The sequence below is a fragment of the Hyperolius riggenbachi genome, chromosome 5 (genome assembly GCF_040937935.1).
Source record: "Hyperolius riggenbachi isolate aHypRig1 chromosome 5, aHypRig1.pri, whole genome shotgun sequence".
NCBI classification, from domain to species: domain Eukaryota; kingdom Metazoa; phylum Chordata; class Amphibia; order Anura; family Hyperoliidae; genus Hyperolius; species Hyperolius riggenbachi.
Window position 1 is genome coordinate 210734823 of NC_090650.1, and position 12262 is coordinate 210747084.

The following is a 12262-nucleotide window of genomic DNA, read 5'->3' on the forward strand; positions in this document are numbered from 1 at the left end:
TACTCTTGAACAGTAGTTATTTGAGATTTTATTCGGTTTATTGCTGTCAAACATATTTCAGATTCTCATCTTTTTTCCCGTGAGGTCAAAAATAACAGATGTGATATTTTGCCACATATTTTAGTTTAGATTACTGGCAGACCAGGGCAAACCTACACACTTAACGCTTATGTTTTACAGACCACTATAATTAGTGTCTCACTATGCATCTGTCAGATACATTGTCTAAGACTGCTAAAAAGGACCCTAAAGATAGTGTTCTTTTGACACTGTGGAAATTTTGATATTGAATATAACGGTTTTTTTGTTCTATCTACAAGGCTTTTTAGTTTACATTGTTGTTCATACATATTTGATTATGTTCACCTAGAGCTAAACCAATGATATAGAAATATATGATGCCTTTCATCTCAGTAGCTATTGCTACAGTTAATATATAAGAAACCAATAAGGAATGTGGTTTTTATGTGGTGATGCACAGCAAACAAGCACTGATGAACTTAAACTGCCTTCCAATCAACAAATTTGGAAAACACCTGCCCTCATGTGGTTAATAGTGGTGGCTGATGAGGATTCTGTGCAAATTGCATGCAGCCTGCATATAATATACAGCATCTGGGGTATTTGTTTGGCTAAGTTCCAAGCTGCATGCAATTTACATGCAAACCCAGAATATCTGCATCTGATTGATTTTCATAAGTGGTTATCGGTATTGATGGAAGTAAAAATAACAAGTCATAGTTCCAGCCATGAGTTAATCCCTCTAATAAAAATTTCAAATTAAAACCCATACATTCAAATTTTGTAAATGTCCACTGTTTACCTTGAAATACGACTTTAATATGTGTTGCTCAGTTATTTTGGAAAAGTAGATTGTTCCTATTTTTTCATTAAGCATCCTTGAAAATATCATTGATGTATACATGGTGGGCACTGGTTGTTTGGCAACTTTGTTAAACAATAATACAGGTTTAAAAAAATAATATAGTATCAAAATTCAAAGTATTGAGTTGTAAGTTAAATATATATTTTTGTCCTGAGGAACCTCAAAAACAAAAATGCAACACATTGAGAACCAGTCTAGTGTAGTAAATTGTAGCAAAGTAAACAAAATGTGTCACTCACAAGCAAGAAATTAGTACTTACAAGTGACCATCCCACTAAGCCAACCATAGAACCCTCTTGCGCTGTAGGTCATAAAAAATTACAATCCCATTAGAAGTAATCTTATACAAAACTAGAACTAGAAGTCACCTTGATGTTACAAAAGCCTGTTGCCTCCCCCCCGAGTGATGTCACAACCATAACATTACGAACAAAGATAGTATATTTAATTTTCTAAAACAAATATATATATTTTGTTACAAAAAAAATATTTTTCTTCTAAAGTCGGTATATAGAGCATGCATTTAAAGCTAGTTTGTCTAGTATTTAAAGCTAGTTTGACTATTCAGTCACCACTGTGTGTCATATAAAAGTATCTCCATTAGACATTACTATAACATTCCACACCCTCACATGCACTGTAATGCAGTAAAAAAAAAAAACTTATAATATGCATGTCCTTATTACAGTGTTGCTACAGAATTGACATTAAAATAGCCTGCCTGCATGGCATGGTATTATTCAGATGTTTGGGAAATTTTGCTGTGTGCGGGGGAAGGGTGTGAGACAGTTTCAAATAGTCGTAGAATAAGGTACCTATCAGCCATTTATGATGAGATTGCAGGCATGCACGTGAAACTGTAATCAAGACAGAAGGCAAGAAGTCGAGTGGACAGGCAGGTGAATTTGTTTATCATCATCTGCATACAAATGTTGTTCTAGACTGAAGAGGGTTGTACTGTATTTTTTCCAATGGAGGGAGTGTAAAGAGAGAACAGTACAGATAACAGGACTGAGCATTGAGGAACACTGATTGGTGGTGGTAGGGTACTGAGAAAGGAACCATTACCACTTATGGTGGCCATACATGGTACAATAAAAACGTTTGGTTATCCTGTTTATTCGATCTAAATGATCGAATCGAATGAAAGTTGAAAATATTTTTTTTTTCGATCAAAAAATTCTAACGATTATCCTGTTTTTTCGAGAAAAATCAGATTGGGCGTGCTGGAAAAATCTTTATATTCGATCTAACGGAATAATCGAACTAAATTATCTAATCGAAAAGAATGAAAAATTGTACCATGTATGGGCACCCTAAGAGAGATTTGCAAAAATAGGAATCAGACCAAGATAGAGAAGTATCACTGATGTCAATACAGTACAGTGGAGTGTGAGCAACAGTACAACCGCAAATAAATGGATGCTGGAGAGAGAAGTTGACCTGTGTCTTGGCTCTGTGGAGGTCATTATGAAAACAGTTTCATTTTTCGTTTTAGTATGTGGGTCAAAAACAGACTGAAGTGCATTGAGTAGTAGTCTGTAGTTAATAGATTCTGTTAGTCTTCTGTTAACAATATGCTCAAGTAATGTGGAGATATATGGAAAGTTATGATTATTTAGAGACCTGGCTCCTTGGCTAGGAGAGGGAGAGGAAGATAAGGAGAGGTTAAATGTAAAATTATTGAGGTCACAGAAGAGACACTCTAAGTTGTTTTAATGAGTAGGTGCAAATAAGGGATTATAAAATTAAAGTATTCATTGTAAGTCATCACTAGGTTTATAGATTCTTTAGCAGCGAGGCTCTTGATAATGTAGAACATAGTGTTACTTCCATAACAATATTCCAGCCAAGTTTCTGTTCAAGCATGTGTCCTGGGTTAGGAGGAAGGGGATGCCAAAGCTTCACAAATGTTAGGAGAATACTTCAAGCAACCAGAAAAATTACTAATCAAGATGGGGTGACATATGTAGTGACATGCAGTAAATTATTCAGGATACCCATTTTGGGGTTCATTATTTGGTTTCAGCATCAAACGCACTTCCTATATCTGTATATTGCTATATATTGGCATGTAACCCTGTCCTTCCAGGGATACTTAATCTAGGCTTTTTTTAGCAATGCAGAATTCTCCTCCCAGAAAATCCTGGGAGGCCATTGGCTTTGGAATTCTCTGAAACAAATATTCTACATTGCTATGGAAAACAAGAAAAACAAAATTGAGAGCCCCCGATAGTGTATTATTGATGATGATGGATAAATTGTAGCAGCAAATTGAAATATACTCACAAGTGTGGGTTGCCAAAGTTCAGGCAACCACTATATGCACATGAAGGGATATCAGACCTGTCCCCACTCAGGTTAAGAAGTCGCTCTCCATAGAAGGAAACAAGGGTGTGCACACCCATCCACCAGGTGGATCACAGTAGCGTACAGAAGTAACAGAGGCACCAACAGTATAAAATATCATACATCTAAAACAAAATAGGATGGTGGGTGAGGGTGGACTTACCTCCCCAGGACAAACACAACGATTCTATATGATCAAAAGTTTTAATTCTTACTCCACAAAAAAGCATTTTTTTTGTTGAGCCCACTTAACATTTTATAGTGCTTACTTTGATTACATATCCCAAGAAATGCAGTTTGAATTGAAATTTCTGACATTGCACGGGTGCTTTATAACATTTTTCTTCTTTCAGTATGTCATAGAACACTTAACAAGACTCCCTGTCCCACAAGGGGGCTTACAATCTAATAATCCAAAGTCCCTACAGTGCTAACAAAAAAAAAAAAAAAAGATTTCTTATGTAAAAATAACATACAGATTGAAGCCAGCAGAGAATTTATTTTACTAAAGTTCCCAAATGTTGGTCACAAAATGGCTTTCACCTCACTCTCTGAAGGCATTTTCATTGTCAAGTCTGCCTGCTTCTGTCCACCTCCACCACTTAGGGAAAAGTTCACTAGACATACATTGTATGTTTTATAGATAAACCAGCAACTTTACACTCCTGTAACTGGAATAGAGAGATTGATATAATATGTTTCATTAAAGATGACTACTTATATTTGTATGGAATTGATACAATGCTTATGTTTTTGCTAAATATAATAATTATTATGGATGTTGGCATGGCCGGCCTTTGGCCTGAGTGACTGGAGCGTTCGCTCAGGGTGCCGGCTTCCAGTGGGGCGCATGTGCATTCATCTACCTTGTCTGGACTGGCAATAGCCGCATTTCTACCTGGCTGCGGGCTCCGGGTCTGTCTGTGGCTGCTGCGAATGGTAGCTCTGCCTCGGCCCCCCTGTTACCGCCGGTGGCTATGGGGGTGAGGACCCCAGGAACCTGCTGCTGCCTCTTGCAGAGTGCATGTGAGCTGTGTGTGCCAGCAGTGCAACCCCTCGCTCACAGCGATGTCTGATTAGATGGCTGCTTCTATGGGGGATGCAGGCAGCTCCAGAGCTGCGCACTTCAAATCAGAGACTTGTCACTCCTGACTCCTGGCCCCAGCTACACAGCAGACAATCAGAAAAGTAAGGTTCCCCAACCGCCTCCCGGTTGGTGAAGTGTGTGTGTGTGGGTGTGTGTGGGGGGCTATATACACTAGAGGGGGATATACCTATGCATACTAAAGGGGGATCTGTCTGTTTACACTAAAGACGGGGGAGGGGGGTCTGACTATATTTACTAAAGGGGAGGAATTGCCTATATACACTAAAGGGATTCTGACTATATACACTAAATGGGAAATCTACCTATACATACTAAAGGGGGGATCTGCCTATGTACACTAAAGGGGGGAGCGAACTGCCTATATATACTAAAAGGGGGGGGGGAATATGCCTATTTACACTAAAGGTGGGGGGATCTGACTATATACATTAAAGGGGATCTTCCTATATACACTGGAGGGGGGTCTGCCTATATACACTAAAGGGGGTCTGCCTATATACACTGGAGGGGGGGGTCTGCCTATATACACTAAAGGGGGGGACTGACTATATGCATTAAAGGGGGATCTGCCTAAATACACTAAAGGGGGGGGAGGGGGGTCTGTCTATATACACTAAAGCGGGGGTCTGCCTATATACACTAAAGGGGGGAGGGGGGTCTGCCTATATACCCTTAAGGGGGGGAGGGGGGTCTGCCTATATACACTAAAGGAGGGGTCTGCCTAAATACACTAAAGGTGGTGGGGGGGGGAATCTGACTATATGCACTGAAGGGGGGGATTAATGATGATCTTCCTGTGCTCAGTTAGTTGATTCCTGAACCTAGCTGCAATATGAAGCATAAACGGATCCTATGGTTAACTTACCATTTCATTTTGAAACTCTATCATTTTTATTCAAATTCCAAATCAGAGTTTTGTTAACTGTTACAATGACTTTACAGCATGTTTCCATAATCATGTAAGACTGTTTTTTTGCTGTGTTAAGGTGGCCATACACTTGTTAGATTAGCAGCAGATAGATCATCAGATAGATTTCTGATATATCTGATGTGTTTAGGAACAATTTTTACTAGGAACAGATTTCCAATAGATTTCAGTATGAAATACATTGAAAATCGATCTGATGGCATTTTTTTGCCATCAGATTTCCATTAGGTTGAATGCAAAATGATAAGCAATCTCAACAGATCGACCTAGATTTTCCAGCATGTCCGATCGATTGAAATCGATCAAAATCAGCCGCAAATCGATTGGCCGGTCAATCGATTTGCGAGCGATCAATGGATATCGATCGATCAGCCGCTAATCGCCTCAGTGTATGGGACCCTTAATGGTTTATTCTTGCTAAAACAAAAGTGAGCCCATATGAAATCCCCTTTTTCTGAGTTTTTTTCCTGACTTTTCTCCTAGGGGATATTTTCACAACATTGTCATAAAATGCATTTTAAACTACCAGCAAGCAAGAAAAAACAATATTTTTTTTTTTAGCAATTTTTCACCAACTTTTAGGTAATTTTTCAATTGTAAAATGCTGAAAAGTTACCGTATTTTAAAGCGAAGCTAAAAATGATCTCCTAGGAGTTATCTCAGGAGAAAAGGTGAATTGCATATTTAGCTGTGTTTGTGTGTTTGCGTGCATGTGCGCAACAAATATGAATGGGGGACACCAAAATCTGGTTTCACTCAGGGCGCTGTGAAACCTAATACCGGCCCAGGGTGTTGGTACTGATATTTGTATTCCTGATGTATTATTCTATGTCGTGGGTGGAGCTAAAAGCAAGTATATAGTGTAGAGAGTATTTAAAAGGTGCTTAAATGTGCAATTAATACTTCCCTGACAAAGGAAACATGATGAAATTTGGGTCAGTAAGAGACTGATTTTATTGACAAACTGTTATTTTACTGTTATGTTATAAAAAAAATGGTAAGTCAGTTATTAATCAGTTTCAACTGCTTTAGTGTCAATTAAATTAACAACAGGTGCAGAGGAGAGGAGACCAGAGGAGCAACGGTGAGACAACCACCAAATGCAAAGTGCTTTAACAGGGGTAGGCCCTGGCATTTTTCCCTCCTAATCTTTTCTGATTGCATATTCATTACTTTTGCATTTGGCTATAGTCATTGTTACAATCAGCAGTATGAGGGGTTAGCCGGACCCTGCAGAGGTCGCACAGGGAGTCCAATTACTCAAGGATGGTGTATAAATATGTACTATATCCAGAAGGTTTGCTGGAATTGACTTCATAAGCGTGGAATGAGGGTCTGATGTCCTCCAGTGGGCCCTGTGCTCACTGCATGGCCTCGTAGAGCTTGATTTTCATTTGCCATGGAATACCAGAAATGAGTGATCTGCAATCTTGCGCTAATCAAACAAGGCGTAGAAGGGTATGGAATGCAACCACTAGCGGCTCCTCAATCCTGGCTGAAAGGATGACTGTGGTAGTGGAAAAATAAAACCGCGTGCAGTGACTTTACAACGCATTTCGGCGCATCCACACCTTTGTCAAGTCACTTGCCAAAGGCGTGGATGCGCCAAAATGCGTCGTGAAGTCACTGCACACAGTCACCAGATGGAAGGCTCCTACTGTCCACCACCACCTGGGACATCCATCCACTGCAGGCCACAGAGGAGGAGCAGGTTGCCACCCATGGTTGTCTGATTGGGTCTTCAGCCCATGATATGCTAGTTTTTTAATGTCTTCTAGTGAGTGTTTTTAATACTTTGCGTGTCTAAGATCAAATAACTTTAATGCACTACGGAGCGCTCCTCCTTGTTTCTTTTTTAATACCAGAAATGGCAGGTCTTCCTCTGTTGCCCTGTGCTTTTCACAGATGAGTGCAGATTCACCCTGAGCATAAGTAACAATATGAAAGGGTCTGTTGAAGTCATGGAAAATGTTATGTTGCCAACAACATTATTCTGCCTGACCGGTTTGGTGATGGGAGGTATCTCAAGGATGCACAGACCTCTACAGGTTAGAAAATAGGCATCAGTATAAAATCCTTGGACCCAGTGTTAAACCCTATGCTGGTGCAGTGTATCCTGGGTTCCTTATGGTACACAATAATGCAAACAGTGGTGAACATGGCAGATGTGGGCCCCGGGCTCTGCCACCTCCCGGGACCCCAATTCCCCATGTGACACCAAGAGGGGGAGTGCAAGTGAGCCCCCAAGTGGCCACTAAGACTGTCCAAAAACTCAGTAATGACCTAGTCCACACCTAGGAGGTGATCCTGCAGGACATCTTATGTCATCTCTTTAGGAGCATGCCCCAATATAGGGAAGCATCAAAATGCACCAGCCTGTCACATAATTTTTTACTTTTCTTTTTGGAGTGTCTTTGAATTTGGTCCTCTGAATGTTGATAGATTTAATTTCCATCTAATGATGTGGCATCCTTTTATTACAAATTATTTTGCCCATATTATTATACATATCCAGCATGATTTTTTCACATTGACATCAGATGTGTTCATTTACAGTAGCAGTGTGTTCTCAAACCTATCCTCAGGATTTATCATGTTTCGTGGACCGCCACGCCACGCAGAAGCACAGGAAATTTTAATCGCCAAAAAAGTTCTGCGGATCCACTTGTGTACCACCTGGGTTCACCATCCAGTTCTTCCAAAATGATCCGGCACAGCTCTTTCACAGAAACTGCTTTATTGGATCTTTATAGAAAAAATACACAAAAAGCTGTATAGTGGCAACGCAGCTTTTTATATATTTTTCCATGAAGATCCAATAAAGCAATTTCTGTAAAGAGCTGTGCCTGATCATTTTGGATGAACAGGAAATTTTAATGAATTTGTTTAATCAAAAGTAAAAGCTGCTAAACACTCTCTCTGGCCAAATAGCTGACTCACCTATTTGACTGAGTCTGGGGACAACCATAGAAACCTAATGAGCTTGATTCACTAAAGCATGCTAAGTGTTAGCACGCCAGTGAAAAGCCCCTTAGCATGTGCAAAGTGCCTTTGCACATGCTAATATGCTCGCAAAAATTTGCGCGCACAAAGTTTAGCGGTGCGCAATGCGCGCAAAACTTCGCACCAGTGCTTGCGAAGCGTTGCACCATCCGTGTGCAAAATAGCCTGATAAGCATACTTTGCACGTGGATGGTGCGACGTTTCACGCGCACCAGTGCGACATTTCACGCACACCAAATAGCGTGCGATCAGTAACAGTTTTGCCGTGCAAACTACTTTGTACCCTAGTTTGCAGGTGCAAAGCTTTTTAGGCATGCCAACTGTGTTAGCATGCTTTAATGAATCAAGCCTAAGACCAAAGTACGGTTATCAGGCTATTTTGTACGCGGACGGTGCGACTTGCACAGTCATATTAAAACAATGATTTAGTAAATGCATTTAAAAAAATGGGCCTGAACTAGGGCATTAAAAATGGGGTATATTTAACACATGCAGTATTGACAATCTGAAAAGCATTGTGACTCAAGTTCAACAGTTGTTACAGCTGTGATAGTAGTAATAGTTATTGATTTTTTATTGTTCGTATCTGTCTTTTTTTACCATACAACAAGCACAAATGACCATGAGCTTTTCCTCAGGGGAGAAGAAAATGAGAACAAATGGTCGTTTGGTTATAGTTTCCTTTTGTCTAAAGAAGTAAGGAAAATACAATTCTGGTTCACTCAATGAAGAAAAATGTATGTGTCAGAAAATGAAGAACAAATATCACTCCTCCAATAATCCAACACAATTAAAGTGTGAAAGTAAAAGTATATTACCATCACACTTATGACTGGCTTGGAACAAAGTCCCTGTCCACCATAACGTTTAAAAAGAGCATCATGATGCATTTAATAAAAGCATCCCAGGAGTCTGATCAGTTATTGCAATGCATTTTAGGCTTATTGAATGTTGCTTGTTATATACTTCATAAATCATTAAAGCTGTTTTTTTTTCCAAACTTAAAATGATTTGTTTTTCATGAACTCTACCTCCTTCAGTAATAATAATGGCAACCAGTTTAGCTATCAGTTAGTAAATCAATCAAAGAATGATTACATTTTTGCTGATAACAACATTAGAACAAAAAAGAGGAGAATCTGATGGTCTAAATGAGAAGCGTTGCTGCGTTACCTGTCACATTGCTGTGCTCAGTGTCTTATGGCCCATACTCACGGGCTACAAATGTCGCCGCAACACGCGGCGCGCGCGTGTTGCGGCGACAGGTTGCCTGTGAGTATGAGGCGTTGAACGGGCGCGCACCCCGAACTGTCGCTCGTCGCTGATGTCGCCTGGCGACAGTTGCCGCTGTAACTCCGCCGCAACTGTCGCTAGTCCGCGTGAGTATGCGGACTAGCGACAGCAACATAATTGCAAATAGACAGCGCTTCCAGCGAGGGGGGAGGAACGTCGGCGACAGCTTCCGTCGCACCGCTGGTCCCTCTTCCGCGTGTGTACGCGGAGGGACCTGGCGACGAGCTGTTGCCGGCCTGTCGCGCACACGCTTGCGTGTGCTGGCGACAGGCCACTTTTGTAGCCCGTGAGTATGGGCCATTAGTGTGTGACATCTTCCCTGTATACTCTTTGTTGCCACTTAGATAAATCCCTGTTCTTGGTACCACTTATATGTTCTACCAGCTCCCATAGTTCTGATTCTTTATCCTCTCAAATGCAAACCTTATTGTTTCTTAACCTCCCTGGCGGTAAGCCCGTGCTGAGCACGGGCTATGCCGCCGGGAGGCACCGCTCAGGCCCCGCTGGGCCGATTTGCATAATTTTTTTTTTGCTACACGCAGCTAGCACTTTGCTAGCTGCGTGTAGCATCTGATCGCCGCCGCTACCCGCCGATCCGCCGCAATTCCTCTCGCCGCGGCCACCCCCCCCCCCAGACCCCGTGCGCTGCCTGGCCAATCAGTGCCAGGCAGCGCTATGGGGCAGATCGGAGTCCCCTCTGACGTCACGACGTCGATGACGTCGGTGACGTCATCCCGCCCGTCGCCATGGCGACGGGGGAAGCCCTCCAGGAGATCCCGTTCTTTGAACAGGATCTCCTGATCTCCGATCGCCGGAGGCGATCGGAGGGGCTGGGGGGATGCCGCTGAGCAGCGGCTATCATGTAGCGAGACTTTGTCTCGCTACATGAAAAAAAAAAAAAAAAATTAAAAAAAAAGATTTGCTGCCCCCTGGCGGATTTTTTGCAAACCGCCAGGGGGGTTAAGTTCTACCTTGAGCAGGAGAACAAACTTCCTTACTAGTTACTTTACAGTTAGAAGTATTACTGTTAAGACCTATTACCCTGTGAAAACTTGAAAGTTTTGAAAAACATACTCAATATCATAAAGCAACAGGAATTAAAGTGAAATAAAACTTTGACATAACATTTAATAATGTGTTTTCCTACTTTTTATTACCCATTCAGTTACAATATTTGCTTTTGTGCATAAGTAATATTGTCTGTTTACAACTTACAAGGTCCCAAAGAACAGTTTATCTGCACTGAAAGCTGACATTGCATTTTATTCATAGACTTTAATATATAAATACAGCAGCTATCTAGTGAAAATGTCTCATCTGTCTCTGCTTGTCAGCTCAGTACAGTTCTGTTTCATTCCCATGGCTGGCTATAACTATTTGTAGCAAAAGAGGACTATAAACAAAAGATAATGTTATACACTCTTCGGATGCAGATAACAAGCTGAAGGAGCTTTCCACTGCAGAATGAAGTGCTGTGTTTAACTGTTTGAATGTTTTTCTGCTACAATTTTTTTTGTGATAGTAGGTTTATTGCTGAAAATCATCTTTTAGAGCAAAGAAGAAATGCTGAGTTTCAGACCACTTTAAGCCTGTTAAAGGAAATCAACCACATTTCCTCTTTAAAGTGGACCTGAACTCTTGCACAGGACAGAAGGAAAAATAGAGAAATGCACCCTGTATGTATTTAGAGAGTTTAGCCTGTTTAATTCCCCCTCATTTGTGTCTAATCACAAGTTGTAATTTGAGCTCTCCCCGTGTCACCTGACTGCCATGGCAGAGATGGCAGATAAGCTCATTTGAAAGCATAGGATGTTAACAATATGTCTGCTTCCATGAATCAATGTTTAAAGGTTATTATGCTCTTTTGGAGCAGAGAGGAAGTTCTGAGTTCACGTCCGCTTTGTTAGGAATCTTTTAGGCAGGGAACACACTCGACTGTTTTCGTGCGCATTTTCTGCACAGAAAAACTGAGAACTCATTCAATTGATATTCACTCTTCACTTCAATTCCCCATTGTTATGACTGTAGTGAAGCTCTAACAAGTATGTACTGTTTATCTTCACTTTCAATAAAGATGTTTGATAGCAAAAGAAAAACTGAGAACTCATGTTAATCAATGGGCTAGTATACACTCAATATGTTTTTTCGCACGCAGAAAAAAAACCCTGACATTCTGCATGATGACTGCACATTTTGTCAGTTTTCTCTATCAATTACATCAACTGCTGTGAAAAAACGTGCGCGTTTTTCTGCATAGAAACACACTTGGTGTGCAGAAAAAGTACGCAGAAAAACGCGCGCAGAAAATTGAAAGACAAGTGTGTTTCCTGCCTTAACCTTGCAGCCTCAGTCCTTCTTCTGCATCAGTTCAATACCAGATTCAGAAGACTTCCATGTTACATGCTAGTAGCCAGTAAATCCCTCATACAGTTTATGGGAGATGACTTTCTCAAACGTAAAGCTGGCTGCAGTGCCCTGCAAGTATGCAAAGATACATGCAAAAGGGTGAAAAACCACAGATGTCAGAAAGGTATGAAAAACAAGCAGAAATCATTCTTTGTGAGCCTGGAATTCTGATGTTATAAATAGGAGAGTGGTAAAACTCAAGTCATCATTAACAAAAAAAGAGAACATTAGGAAGTGTCCTGTAGTATATGACAGTGTTTCTCAATGTTTTTATAACATGTAGCTGTTT

The 12262-nt window shown here is 40.8% G+C and overlaps 1 long non-coding RNA gene across 1 annotated transcript in view; it reads left to right on the forward strand.

Moving 5' to 3' along the window:
• Positions 1–6302: 6302 nt before the first annotated feature.
• Positions 6303–12262, forward strand: part of LOC137517566 (uncharacterized) — a 30103-nt gene continuing 24143 nt past the window's right edge. The window contains exon 1 of the long non-coding RNA XR_011020570.1: positions 6303–6392. This is a non-coding gene — a long non-coding RNA (uncharacterized lncRNA). The remainder of the gene's footprint in view (positions 6393–12262) is intronic.